Consider the following 12,358-nt stretch of genomic DNA (forward strand, 5'->3'; position numbering starts at 1 on the left):
GCCAGACAGGTTCAGGATGAAAGAATTTTCCTTGATTTAAACTTATCACCCCCTGCTTTTCCTAATTCACAAGACGAGTGGTAAACTTTAATTTTCCTTTGTGTTACGATTCTACAATTTTGTTGTATTGAATTTGTATTAACGTTCATACATTGAACAAGGGATACCGACCGGATATGAATTTTACAAATTATGAACCCAAGCATAGTTTTGGTGTGTTGGATCATGGTGGTCCATCCGGTAGTCATCACCTAAATGAAAATGTCCATCATGGAATTTTATCACATTACGACTTGTAAGTGAAGTGATACAACTATATGGAAAGTATTTATTAATTTTAGTAGCTTATTATTTTGTTGATTGTGCAGTGAAAACGAGCAAGCTGAACCACATGTACTCACTCAATTGCCCGAAGACGACGTATTAAATTGGGATCTGGTAGATGCATAGAGTGACGAAGAGAACAGTGATTACGACAACAATACTGATGAATCTGGAGATGATACACCCTTACCTCGTGAGGATGGTGATAAGGAGGATGAGAAGGAAGGATCTGATTCGACCAGAGAGTATGCTCCACCCCCCTAGACGAAGTGTGTACGAGTCCCAAGTGCCTTTTCATTCAAGGGAGATTCCTTACCTTGATAACTTGCCAAGCATGCCGAATGTGGAAGCTCTCACAAGGGATTTTGATGAAATTCGGACAACAATGTGGGATGAGTCTAGACCAACGGTGCTAGCAAAAGGCATGCTTTTTCCTGATAAAGCGTACGTAAGTAGGGCTTGTAAAATGCACAATGTAAAAAAGTGTCGTGAGATGACGGTATGGGAGTCAAGTCCGGTTGTATACAAGGTTATTTATCGCAGGTGATTTTGGCCATGTCATTGGATGTTGCGTTCCAGCAAGAAGAAGACATGTCTGTGGAAAGTGGGTAAATACATTCCTACCCACACATGTGAAATGGACACATTCAACGGGAATCACTTCAACTTGGATATTGACTTGATTTCTCTTTTCCTTATTCCACACATCGAAGCGTCCATAAGGTATAAAATCAAAGAGTGCATTACATCAGTCCACCAGAAATATGGCCATACCATTACCAAAAGAAAGGCATATCTCGGGCGCAAACGAGCATTTGAAATAGTCTATGGCAACTGGGATAAGTCATTTGCACCTCTGCCCAGGTACATGGCCGCACTGCAGCACTTTAACCCCGGGACGGTTGTTGAATGGAAGCTTGAGCGGAGTCCGGGTAAACCAGAATATATATTCAATTACGTGTTCTGGGCGTTTAAACTAGCAATTGATGGTTTTTTGCATTGTTAGCCCATAATATCCATAGACGGCACTCATGTCTATGGAAAGTACAATATCAAGCTATTGATAGCCATGGCAGTAGATGCTAATGGATAGATATTTCCTCTAGCTTTTGCTATTTCTGCCAATGAAAGCCAAGAGATGTGGACGCTATTTTTGAACCACTTGAAAGAGCACGTTGTCAAACAGCATTCCGGTATTTGTCTAATATCTTATCGGCACGGTGGTATCTTAAATTTTGTGGAAAACTTCTCTGCATGGCAAGAACCTTATGCCTACCACCGTTACTGTGTGAGGAACTTTAAAGCCAATGTCCAGAAGGCATATCCCAACAAGGATCTGAATGATTTGATGTGCATGGCAGCAACAGACCACCAACAGCATAAATTCCGGAGGCACATGGAATCTATCAGGCAAGAAGACGAGGCAGCCTATCGTTGGTTAATGCGACATGACCCTGAAAAGTGGACTTTGCATGCAGATGGTGGGAGACGTTGGGAAATCTGACTACAAATGTGTCAGAGTCGTTCAATGGGTTATTGAAGTCGGCAAGAGGATTGCATGTCACGGCCATGGTGCGGATGTCGTTCAAGAAGATGGCAGAGAGGTTTGTTGGGAGGTCTGCAGCTGCAACGTCATTGATGGAAAGGGGTATTGATTTTATGCCAGTGTCGATGAAGAGATTTGAGAGATACAGACGGCGAGCACATTGGCATTCCTTTTTGCAGTATGATAACAAAAGAAATATTTTTGAAGTTTACACCACTATCCATCGAAATCGGGGGAATAATGTACATACTGTAAATGAATCTACAAGGTTATGCTCTTGTGGGAAATGGTCCATCTACCACATGCCTTGCTCAAATGTCATTAAGTGCTTTCAAAAAATTGGTTTAGGTAAAACCAACTATGTTAATCAACAACATAGTATTGCGAAGTACCTAAACACATATAGTGGCAGTTGCAGCCAGTGGGGGCTGAGCATTATTAGCCGCCTGATCCATTTAAAATGGTATATAACAAGTCCTATTTGCTTCGAATACAGGTGCAGAAGAGAACACGTATATAGAACTAAATGGATGTTAGTGATACCGTTTATGCGCGCAGATGTGGTATATGCTCGCAAACAGGACACGACCATCGAAAATGTCCTTTGGGTGGCAATAGTAATCAAGCTCGTGGTGGGTATTCTTCTATTATGCCTAACTATCATTGAGTTTATGTTGTAATATTTAGTTATTTTGTTTATGTTACAAGATTTATAAAATAAAATTATGTTTGTTAATTAATTTAATGTTAATTATGTTTGTTATTTTCTTTATATGTGTTGTCTTGTCGAACTGAAAAAGCTGCCCAACTGACATAAAGTTGATTCGTACCTGTCAGAACCTTTAACACGCAAAGCATAACGTCAAATACTACGTTATGTGTATATATATAGAACGGTGAAATAATACATTATATGTGTTGTCTTGTCAAACTGAAAAAGCCGCCCAACTAACATAAAGTTGATTCGTACCCGTCAGAACCTTTAACAAGCAAAGCATAGTGCGGTCAAACACTACGTTATGTTTATATATAGAGCGGTGAAATACTACGTTATGTGTGTTGTCTTGCCTATAAATAACGGGCTCATTCTAGTTATTTTCTGCGCTCAACAATAACTTAAAGCAAGTTTTTTTTAACGCACAAATGTCTCAACCTCTTTATGTACCAATGTGCAAGTGTGGAAAAAAAATGCATAATGCAAAGTTGTTGGGATAATGGTGAAGCTGAACGCTGCTACTGGGAATGTTTGAACAAGTTTTATAAGGTTGTCGGTGAGCCTATTTGCAATTTTGAGGTATGGATTGATGAACCATGTTATCAGGAATACTACAAAGAATTATTGAACGATCTTAATGATTTGTGTTTAAAACAGTGGGAATGTGAAAAAAAACATAAAAGAGAGGTTGTGGAGTTGAAAGCGAAACTTAAAGAGGTAGAAGAAGAAACAAAGAAGCTGGAAGAACAATTTAAGTGGTTGGAACAGAAAATAATGGGCGACAGTGACTAAACTTTGACATGTGTGTGTTTAGTGTATCGCTTTATCTTTATGTTTCCTGTATCGTGTATTTTTATTAGTTGTATTGACTTTTAATTATGTTAAGTTGTTATGTTTGTGTTTGTGTTTGTGTTGTAGTATTAAACTAAATTAGTTGTAATGAACTTTATTTTTATTAATTGGAGTGGAATTTAAGTGTTTGTGTTGTAGTATGAAACTAACTAATGAACGGAGAATTTAAAAAGTAATGCGCATATTATATAAAAATTGTTGTTAATGTATATACAAAGATATTATTTACATCAAAAAGATAAAACAAGAAAATCAATGTGTCCTGCATCCAGTGTGCTTCAACGCAGCCGCTGGCCTGAGGTGCATCCCATCCCGCTTGGGTACACTATCGGGATCGTCATCCTCAAGTCGCCTCCTAATAGCCGGATGCGCCGCATCATGAACATCAGTGGTGCTGACAGGATCAGTAAAAAGGGCCGCTTGTCTAGTAGAAACCTACATAAGAATAGATAGCTCAATATAGCAAAGTATATAATAAGTCAGAACAATTTATATTGTCTTACTATGACATCGTCGGGCTCCTGAATGTAATCATCTGTCGCAGCCATGTCAGCATCGCATTCAACCTTAAAAAGGAAATTAATAAAGGAAACTAATAAAGTTATGGAAAATAAAGACAAATTGTAATTCAATACCAATAAAACCATACATGCGCCTGTGATGATGAACCATAACTCAACCGCTGCCCACTATGTAAATCTTGGGTCGGCCAGTCCTCAACAACAGTACACGGGCCTGGAAAGTATGTATCCCAATCGACTCTAGAAAGGTCTGTGCCCGTGATGAATAATTGACCTGATGGGGTCACCTACGAAGTCCCTAGAGTGAGATCCATCCCAAGGCTGTATGACAGCATGTCCATCTCATGTAGGCTGCCGGGAAAATCAGTAGCAACATCATCAGCAGGGGCCTCAACGCCCCCTTGCTAGGGACCACCTCCTCTTCGCCCACCGCTACGTCGTCCGGCACTCCCAGCTCGTCGGGCACCACCACCTCGTGCCACACCAAGGCCTCACTCGTACTCCTCTGGCTCCACATAATCAGGCATATGTGCCAAACGCTGATCCTCCCGGGATCGCTGCAGTGTCCGGGCAGCCAACTCTACAAATCCACGGTTGTAATCGTGCAAGGCGGCGTCAGGATTGCCGACATAATCCTGCATCTGCAGTCCCATTTGACAGACTATATGTAGTCCAATAGCCTGCACAACGTATAAAATATAAACTACATGCATTGCACTAAGTTACAGTTATATAATTAATAATAACAGAAAACATACTAGGGCTTCGTGTCGCTCGGCGTATGGAATATACCGACCGTCAGCCTGACGAATAGGGTTCCCGATAAAAAGTCGGGTAACGTGGCGATACCAGGACAGATACCCCTCAATAGCCACCTCCTGGGTCTGTGTAGGTGGGGGCGAATCATCTGATCTCACTGGTCCCAAATATGGATCTGCCCCGCTAACCGTGCCATAAATGTGTCGTCCGCCCTACAATGATTATTCCTCTGATAATGTCTTGGGTCCCATATAGGCCCCCTCGGTATATAATGTGGGTGGCCAAACTGGCAAAGTACCCGCTCTGAGGCATGATGCTCCACAATATCGAAGCATATGAGCGGGGCAGAAGTGCTCCAAATCCATCGGTCGACCCAACAATAAGTTGGCAGGCAAGCTATCAAATCATCGTTGTACGGCGTCCAGATGAACTATCAAATAAGAACACAAAATGTGAGTATGCGCAACACTAAGTTAATCTATACCAGGTAAGTTTAGGTACATATTTACCTGTGCACCCTCCAACAGATCCAACACATCCCTGCAGAGGGGGAGATTATGATGAGAATCATACTCTCGTGAAAGTGTACGGTGGATAACCCACCTCCTGGCTAGAGGGAGATCCGGAAGTGCTACATTATGAGGTAATTGTGGTAGAGGTGGCTGAAACTGCAAGAACCGATCCCAGGCCCAAACCTAACATAGAAAGTTGACGTCAGGTTTAAGATAAATTCTAACTAGGTAGAGTTGGAACTGATGAACAGATTATTCGAATATGTTGTCACATGTAGAAGCGGTAGAAAACCACAAACATCTCTCTGAGTGCCCATGCTCGCCCGACACATACTCTTGTACATGTAGGCGAGAATAGCAGCACCCCAGCTGTAATAGTGTAACTCATCTAGCAGCTGAACATGATGAAGAAATCTCAGGCTGACTAGGTTCCCCGAAGTGTTCGGGAACAAGACACCTCCAAATAGAAGAAGCAACAACAACCTCGTATACCGGGTAATATGTACCTCCTCTGTATCGACGGTGATAATGGGGTGGAGTACCTCTAGGTACTATCTAATAGGGGTCAAAGACAATCGACTAGCACCCGATGAAAATGTCTCATCCTGTGGCCTGAAACCCGTGAGCTCCTGCAGCATGTCCCAATAACCATCGCGCGACATAGATCTCATAGCAATAGGCAGTGAAATGGGCATGCCATCAAAAGTCAGGCCATATAAAACCTCCACGTCCTATAGCGTGATAGTGGCCCCGCCAATGGGTAGGTGAAAGGTGTGCGTCTCCGATCGCCACCGCTCAATCAATTCTGTGATCAATGCCCAGTCGAGTTGCATCCTCCCGATCTCAATAATCCTATAAAATCTCATATCCTGTAGGCTCTGGACTACACGCTCGTGGAGATCTCTGGGCCTCAAAAAATCCCACAGGTCGTCCACTCTCCAAGCGCGAAGAATCTGGGATAGTAACTCCCTTTCCCATAGATGGGCGGACCTATGATCACCCTGTAGCACTAATATCTCACGAGAGTAAGGGCCGGGATGTATATATACCTATTGGGTTCCATGATCGGTATTTGAGGCCCAGTAGAACAAACTATCATTAATAATTATTTGTGTCAAATTCAATATTTTGATAATTTTGTGTGTGTTTGTTTTAAAAATTTAAATTATTAATTTTTAATTATTTAATTGTACAAAGTATATATACCTATTGGGTTCCAGGCTTGATATTTGAGGCTCAATAGCACCAAACTATAATTAATAATTATGTGTGTCAAATTCAATATTTTGATAATTTTGTGTGTGTTTGTTTTAAAAATTTAAATTCTTATTTTTTAATTATTTATTGTACAAAGTATATATACCTATTGGGTTCCAGGCACAATATTTGAGGCCCAGTAGCACCAAACTATCATTAATAATTATGTGTGTTAAATTCAATATTTTGATAATTTTGTGTGTGTTTGTTTTAAAAATTTAAATTCTTATTTTTTAATTATTTATTGTACAAAGTATATATTTTCATCTACCAATATAAGTGTCACACCTTCTTTTTTCATTACACCCTCGAGAGAGGTATAAATACAAGGGAGTTTTTCCAATTAAAGGACAATCGAAACGGGATTATTTCATTTAAAGATTCAGAGTCGCCACTTGGGAGATTTATGGTGTCCCAAGTCACCGGTTCGAATCCCGAGTCGAGGAAAAGATTGACTCTGCAATACAGTCTGCGAACCAGAAATCCGGGTAATGAATTCTGTTAACCCGGGATAAGGTGTTAGGCATTCCCGAGTTCCGTGGTTCTAGCACGATCGCTCAACTGTTATATTCAGCTTAATTATCTGATTTTAATACATGTTCAAACATATGTGCATTTTAATACTTTAACCGCTTTGTTTATTTAGGAATATTGCAACACTGTTAAACATGTCTCGAACCACGTCACATAAATGCACCCGCGGTCTTCGACATATTTTGACATTGTTAAGATTTAGATTTGGGTCGGATAAATGCGCACCCGAATTTAGGAAGATAATTTTATTAAAATGACGCGCCTAAAGTAATTACGCGTTAGAAACTTCGCGAGGGCCATGAAAATTCACTAAATGGCACGCCTCGAATTCTAAAGATTAAATCAAAATTAATTAAATGATGGCCGTACATTTAAGATTTTTGTTTGGCACGGTACGCATCGAATTATTTTAACCAAGAGGTTGCTAAACTAAAATAGGAGGGCCATAATTATATATTACTTAGCATGGCTCACCTCGAGTTTACCTTTTAAGAGCCCGATTGACTAAAACAAGACTTGATATGATTTGGATATTTGTCAAGGTTCGATCCTGCCCAACAACAAATGGGCCTTGGTTAACTCGTACTCTTAGCCAGAGAACGCGCCAATGGAGGCAAGAACGATCCAAGTCCAATTCACAAGTATTTGGGCCCAAGGTGTACCCAATTTTAGAACCCCAGAGTTACCTTAACAGGGCTCAGCGTTGAGCTTTCACAACGTATAAGCAGTGATCGAAACAGTAGAAGATTGTGATAACTACAAATGGCTAAACAAAGAATTACCATACACACGATAGTTTTAAGATCATCCTTTAATTTGACCAATGGATAACTACATGAAAGTTTTAACGATGCCATGATTTTGAAAACAATTAGAAGTCCAACTCTTGGGCCACGACACAGCAGATGACTCTGAAATTTTGAAACCTTAGATTAACTAGAAGTGCTGACATGGAATAGATCTCTAGTTGATATGACCTATAGGATTAAATAGCCAATTCCTACAATAAACGAACATGCTCAATTGAATACTGATAGCATCCAACCCAGCAATTAAAATCCCACTTTACTTGAATTTCATCAATCAGACTGAAGATCTCAGCATGGCTCAGGCATTTCACAGTGAGTAAACAACAAATGCGAAACACAAAGCATGCCTGCGATCGTAGCTAACACTTTAATCAGCAGAACAATAACTGTGAAATATCATATACATTTGATCCCAAGTAGGAACCTCAGCCTATATGCATATTCAAATATCTATACAAAACTTGTTCACACCACTTCTGAACATGCTATTCACCCTGAGACTGAACATTTAACTGTAACCCCAAACCAGATTTATAATGTGCAAATGTTGGCTTATATAACACTTATCATTACAGTTTTACTACATAATTCTAAAGTAGTAAGGACAAGGAAACATTAAATTAGGCACATCTTGTATTCCATCAAATTTCTACTCGATTTACACAGTCAATCATGAGCCAAAGAGATACCTGGAAAGCAAAACAACAGAAAGATGAGAAGGTCAGCAACAGGCAATAGCAGTCAGCCCCAGATTCGACCACTCAGCAGATGAAATCAACTCAGGAATGCCAATGGAACAGTAGAAACTTTCAAACCGAATTTTAACCAATTCAACTACTCAAGCCATTTCCTAATTTCAGCAGTAAGATCATAAAATTTCCAAGAAAAGTACACCACCAAAGAATCAAAACTCTGAACCAGAAGTAGAAATTTTAATCTTCAACCAAAATGTAGAAGTTCCGGATTTTCTAAGAAAACTCAGCTGTTTTTATTTTCAGTATTTTTTCCTCTCTATCTCTTGGGTCTGTATTTTTAAATTCTTCCAATCCTTGCCTTGAAAGGCAAGATAGAGATGCCTTTATAGGCAAGGCATTAGGGCAGGCCTTAAGAGTTCATTTTTGCCCTTTGGTCCCTTTTAAATTTTTATTTTAGCTGAAACACCCCTAATTTAAATTCTGTTTTTGCAAAACAGTCCCCTCCCCAGCTTCCTAGAAGCCTCCTCAATCAGTTATAGAGAAATTCTCTACTTACAATTCCCAGATCACCCTTAAACCCCCCTGTTATTTACCCCTCAATTATTAACTAGGGTTAAGCTAAACCACAGTCCAAATAAATTAGCCTCTTAACTGGGTCAGTGGTGACCATAGTTACTATGTGAGGCTTGAGTACTCGGAAATGATTAAACGAAACCATAGAAAAAGAACAAATCCAAAACTGGAGGGCAAACTCAAACGCTTCTGATTTTAGGTATGCATTAAATTTAACTAATCACACTCAGAATTGCACTTGACTACTAAAGATCATCAAAAAAGAAACAAATAAAAACTAAGCACATGAAAGCAGGAAATACTACAACGTATAAAATTAGTGAGAAAAAGGAGGGGGAAAATCAGAAACTTAAACCTAAAACTAAACAAAAATGGGACAAACAAAATCAGGCACAATTATTAGAAATTTAGAAGAAAGAAAACTAAAAATGAAGGGAAATAAATACAAACAAACAGATTAACCCAAAGGGGAGAAACTAGGTTCGAAACTAATTTCAGTTAGAAGAACGCCCAAATACACGGAGAAGAAAAAGAAGAAGAAGAATAAAAGGTGAAATAACAAGAACGAACAAAAGACTAAGAAAACTCACCGATTATATTCAAAATCCATTGGAGACAAAAGCCCTAACAAAGCTAAGATCGATCGTTTGAACTTCAAAACTCGAAGAACGGTGCCTTCTGACCATGCATGTACCAGGATTGACGAAAAAGTGGTTTTGAACTCTTGGGGTTGACCTCAGATTCAAGATTCGCGGAGCTCCGGGCAGATTCGAAGGAGAGTAGTTATGGATTTGGTATGAGGGGATCCTGGGGCTTATGGGGTGTAATTTTGGGGCCAATCGGATGAGTTAGGTTTTCAGTCATTCCTTTCGACTCAAGATTCGAGAGGCTGGGTTAGGATTCGAGAGTGGGGATTTGTAGATTCGGAAAGAGGAGAAGGGGGGGGGGAGTGTTTGGTGTAAGTTTGATGGCGATTGGACGTCGGCGCCGCCATCAATGGTGGTGGGAAATCCCGGCGGATTCTAGGGTTTCTCGGAGGGGATTTGAGAGAGACGAAAGCTGGGGGGAGGGTAATGTTTGGACATTAATATATTAAATGACCCAGGCTTCTCGTTCGTTCGATCAAGAGACCTCGACGGTCCTGATCTACTGCCCCTGAAACGACGTCATTTCGTTTTTTTTTTGGGGGGGGGGGAACCGGACCGGGTTAAGGTGGTTTGGCCCGGGTATTGGGGCGATTTGTTTTGGGCTGGGGACAATTAATCGGGTTTTAGCCCAGATTTTCCTTTTCATTATTTCCTTCTTTTTTTTTTCTTTTTTTTTAATTCATTTTTCTCTTAAAAATTCTTTTTTTCCAAAATTAAAATTAAAACCTAAATTAAATCCTAAACCAAATTATCCTACCAAATTAAATTAATTAACCCCAATAATTATTACTGCAAATAATTAAAAACCAAATTAAAGGAAAAACTACCAAAATTCAAAAATAAAAATTAAAAGTGCAAAATAAACTATTTTTATGATTTTTCCCATTTTTATAAAATAACTAACTTGTCAATTAATCCTAAAATGTAAAATTAAATCCTAAATGCAAATGCAACATAATTTTTGCAATTTTCATTAATTAAATAAAATAAAAATGCATAGACAAATGCAAACAATTACCAGAAAATGCCACGAAAATCCCCAAAATTGCAAACACTGACAGAAATTATTTTGTTTTGAATTTGTTGGAGTAATACATATAGGGCAAAAATCACGTGCTCACAATAAGCAACACTTAAACTACAAGGATTCTACGCTAAAATATTCTACAGTTTACTACGCTAACAGGTTCTACAATTTACTATGCTAATAAATAATCTAAACTAAATATAAACAACAAATACATTTTAATCACATAAAATTCACAAAAATACATATAACATACTAGTTTCGCAAAAATAAAACAAAAACCGGCATGGAAACAGTAATATCTAAATCTTGATATTACTAGAAAAAATTATTTCTCAATTTTACATTTTTTTTAGAACACTAATATCTAAGTCCGGATAAATATAACATACTAGTTTCGCAAATAAAACACAAAACGACATGGAAACACATTCAATCAACTAATAAATATGCATTATTATATAAGTTTCGACATAAAATAAATCGAAATACCTCGATGTAGTATTTTGTGTGAAAAGTTGAATCCGAAAGAGTGAAACCACAATAATACAGTGCTCTACTACGATGTGGGACCTACGTTCTTAATGTTTTGTGTGACGGGTGGGGCCCACATTTTTTTTTACAGAAGACGCTGGGGGGACCAGAAATGGCTTGAAAGTAAAAAAATGGGGGAGGCTCGTTTCTGATCGCGGAAGAAGACGAAGGGCATTATTTAATTAGGGGTATAGTGTGTTGTATTTGTACGCTATATATAGAGTGAAAATACCGCATGCTATACTTGTGTCAGTAAATGTCAGTATATATAACGCCAAATTACACCACGCTATACCTTAACTGCAAAAGTTATCGTTAAGAATTTGAACACACAAAAATATCTTCCATTCGGTGGGGACTAGGCTGCAAACTTTCAAAAACAAGTTTGCATGAGCAAGAAGAGAATACGGAGAAAAACCTTGTCCTCACATAATAGTGTTTGGTAAAAACAAAAATTAAATTAGGCAACTTTCCTACAATAAAAATATTGTTAGGTGTGCGAGCAAAGTCCCGTATTAATAGCTGGAGAGATTGAGAGCCTACATATAAGTATAGAGATCTCTTAATAATGTGAGATTTTTTAAGAAAAATTATGCGAGCTTGACTCAAAACGGACAATATCACACCGTATAAAAGCATCATTGGTCGTTTTAGCCCTATACTATTATAATCTTTTGGCTTTTTTCAAGGTCAAGAAAATATTAAATATCTGTATGATAAAAGAAAAAAGAAAAACCACATTAATAAGTAAAGCCAAACTAATGAATCGAATAATAAGATTGCGAGATTACTTGTTACATGTCTTATTTTCATATCTTTTGTTCATGTAGTATTCTACCATGAACAGAAAAACATTCTATTTCGTCGAAAAAAGAATATTTCAAGTTTATTGGAAAATTGTATTTGTAATCATTTTCAATTGATTGTAAAAACTGAAAAATTCAAAAATAGATTTAGGTTTTTAGTTGAAGTGTAAAGATCTTACAATGCCAGAATAATTTAACATGTCATAGTTAATTATAAAAAATATATTTATAGTTACCCTTATAAATG

This window comes from Nicotiana tabacum, chromosome 11 (genome assembly GCF_000715075.1).
Source record: "Nicotiana tabacum cultivar K326 chromosome 11, ASM71507v2, whole genome shotgun sequence".
NCBI lineage: Eukaryota > Viridiplantae > Streptophyta > Magnoliopsida > Solanales > Solanaceae > Nicotiana > Nicotiana tabacum.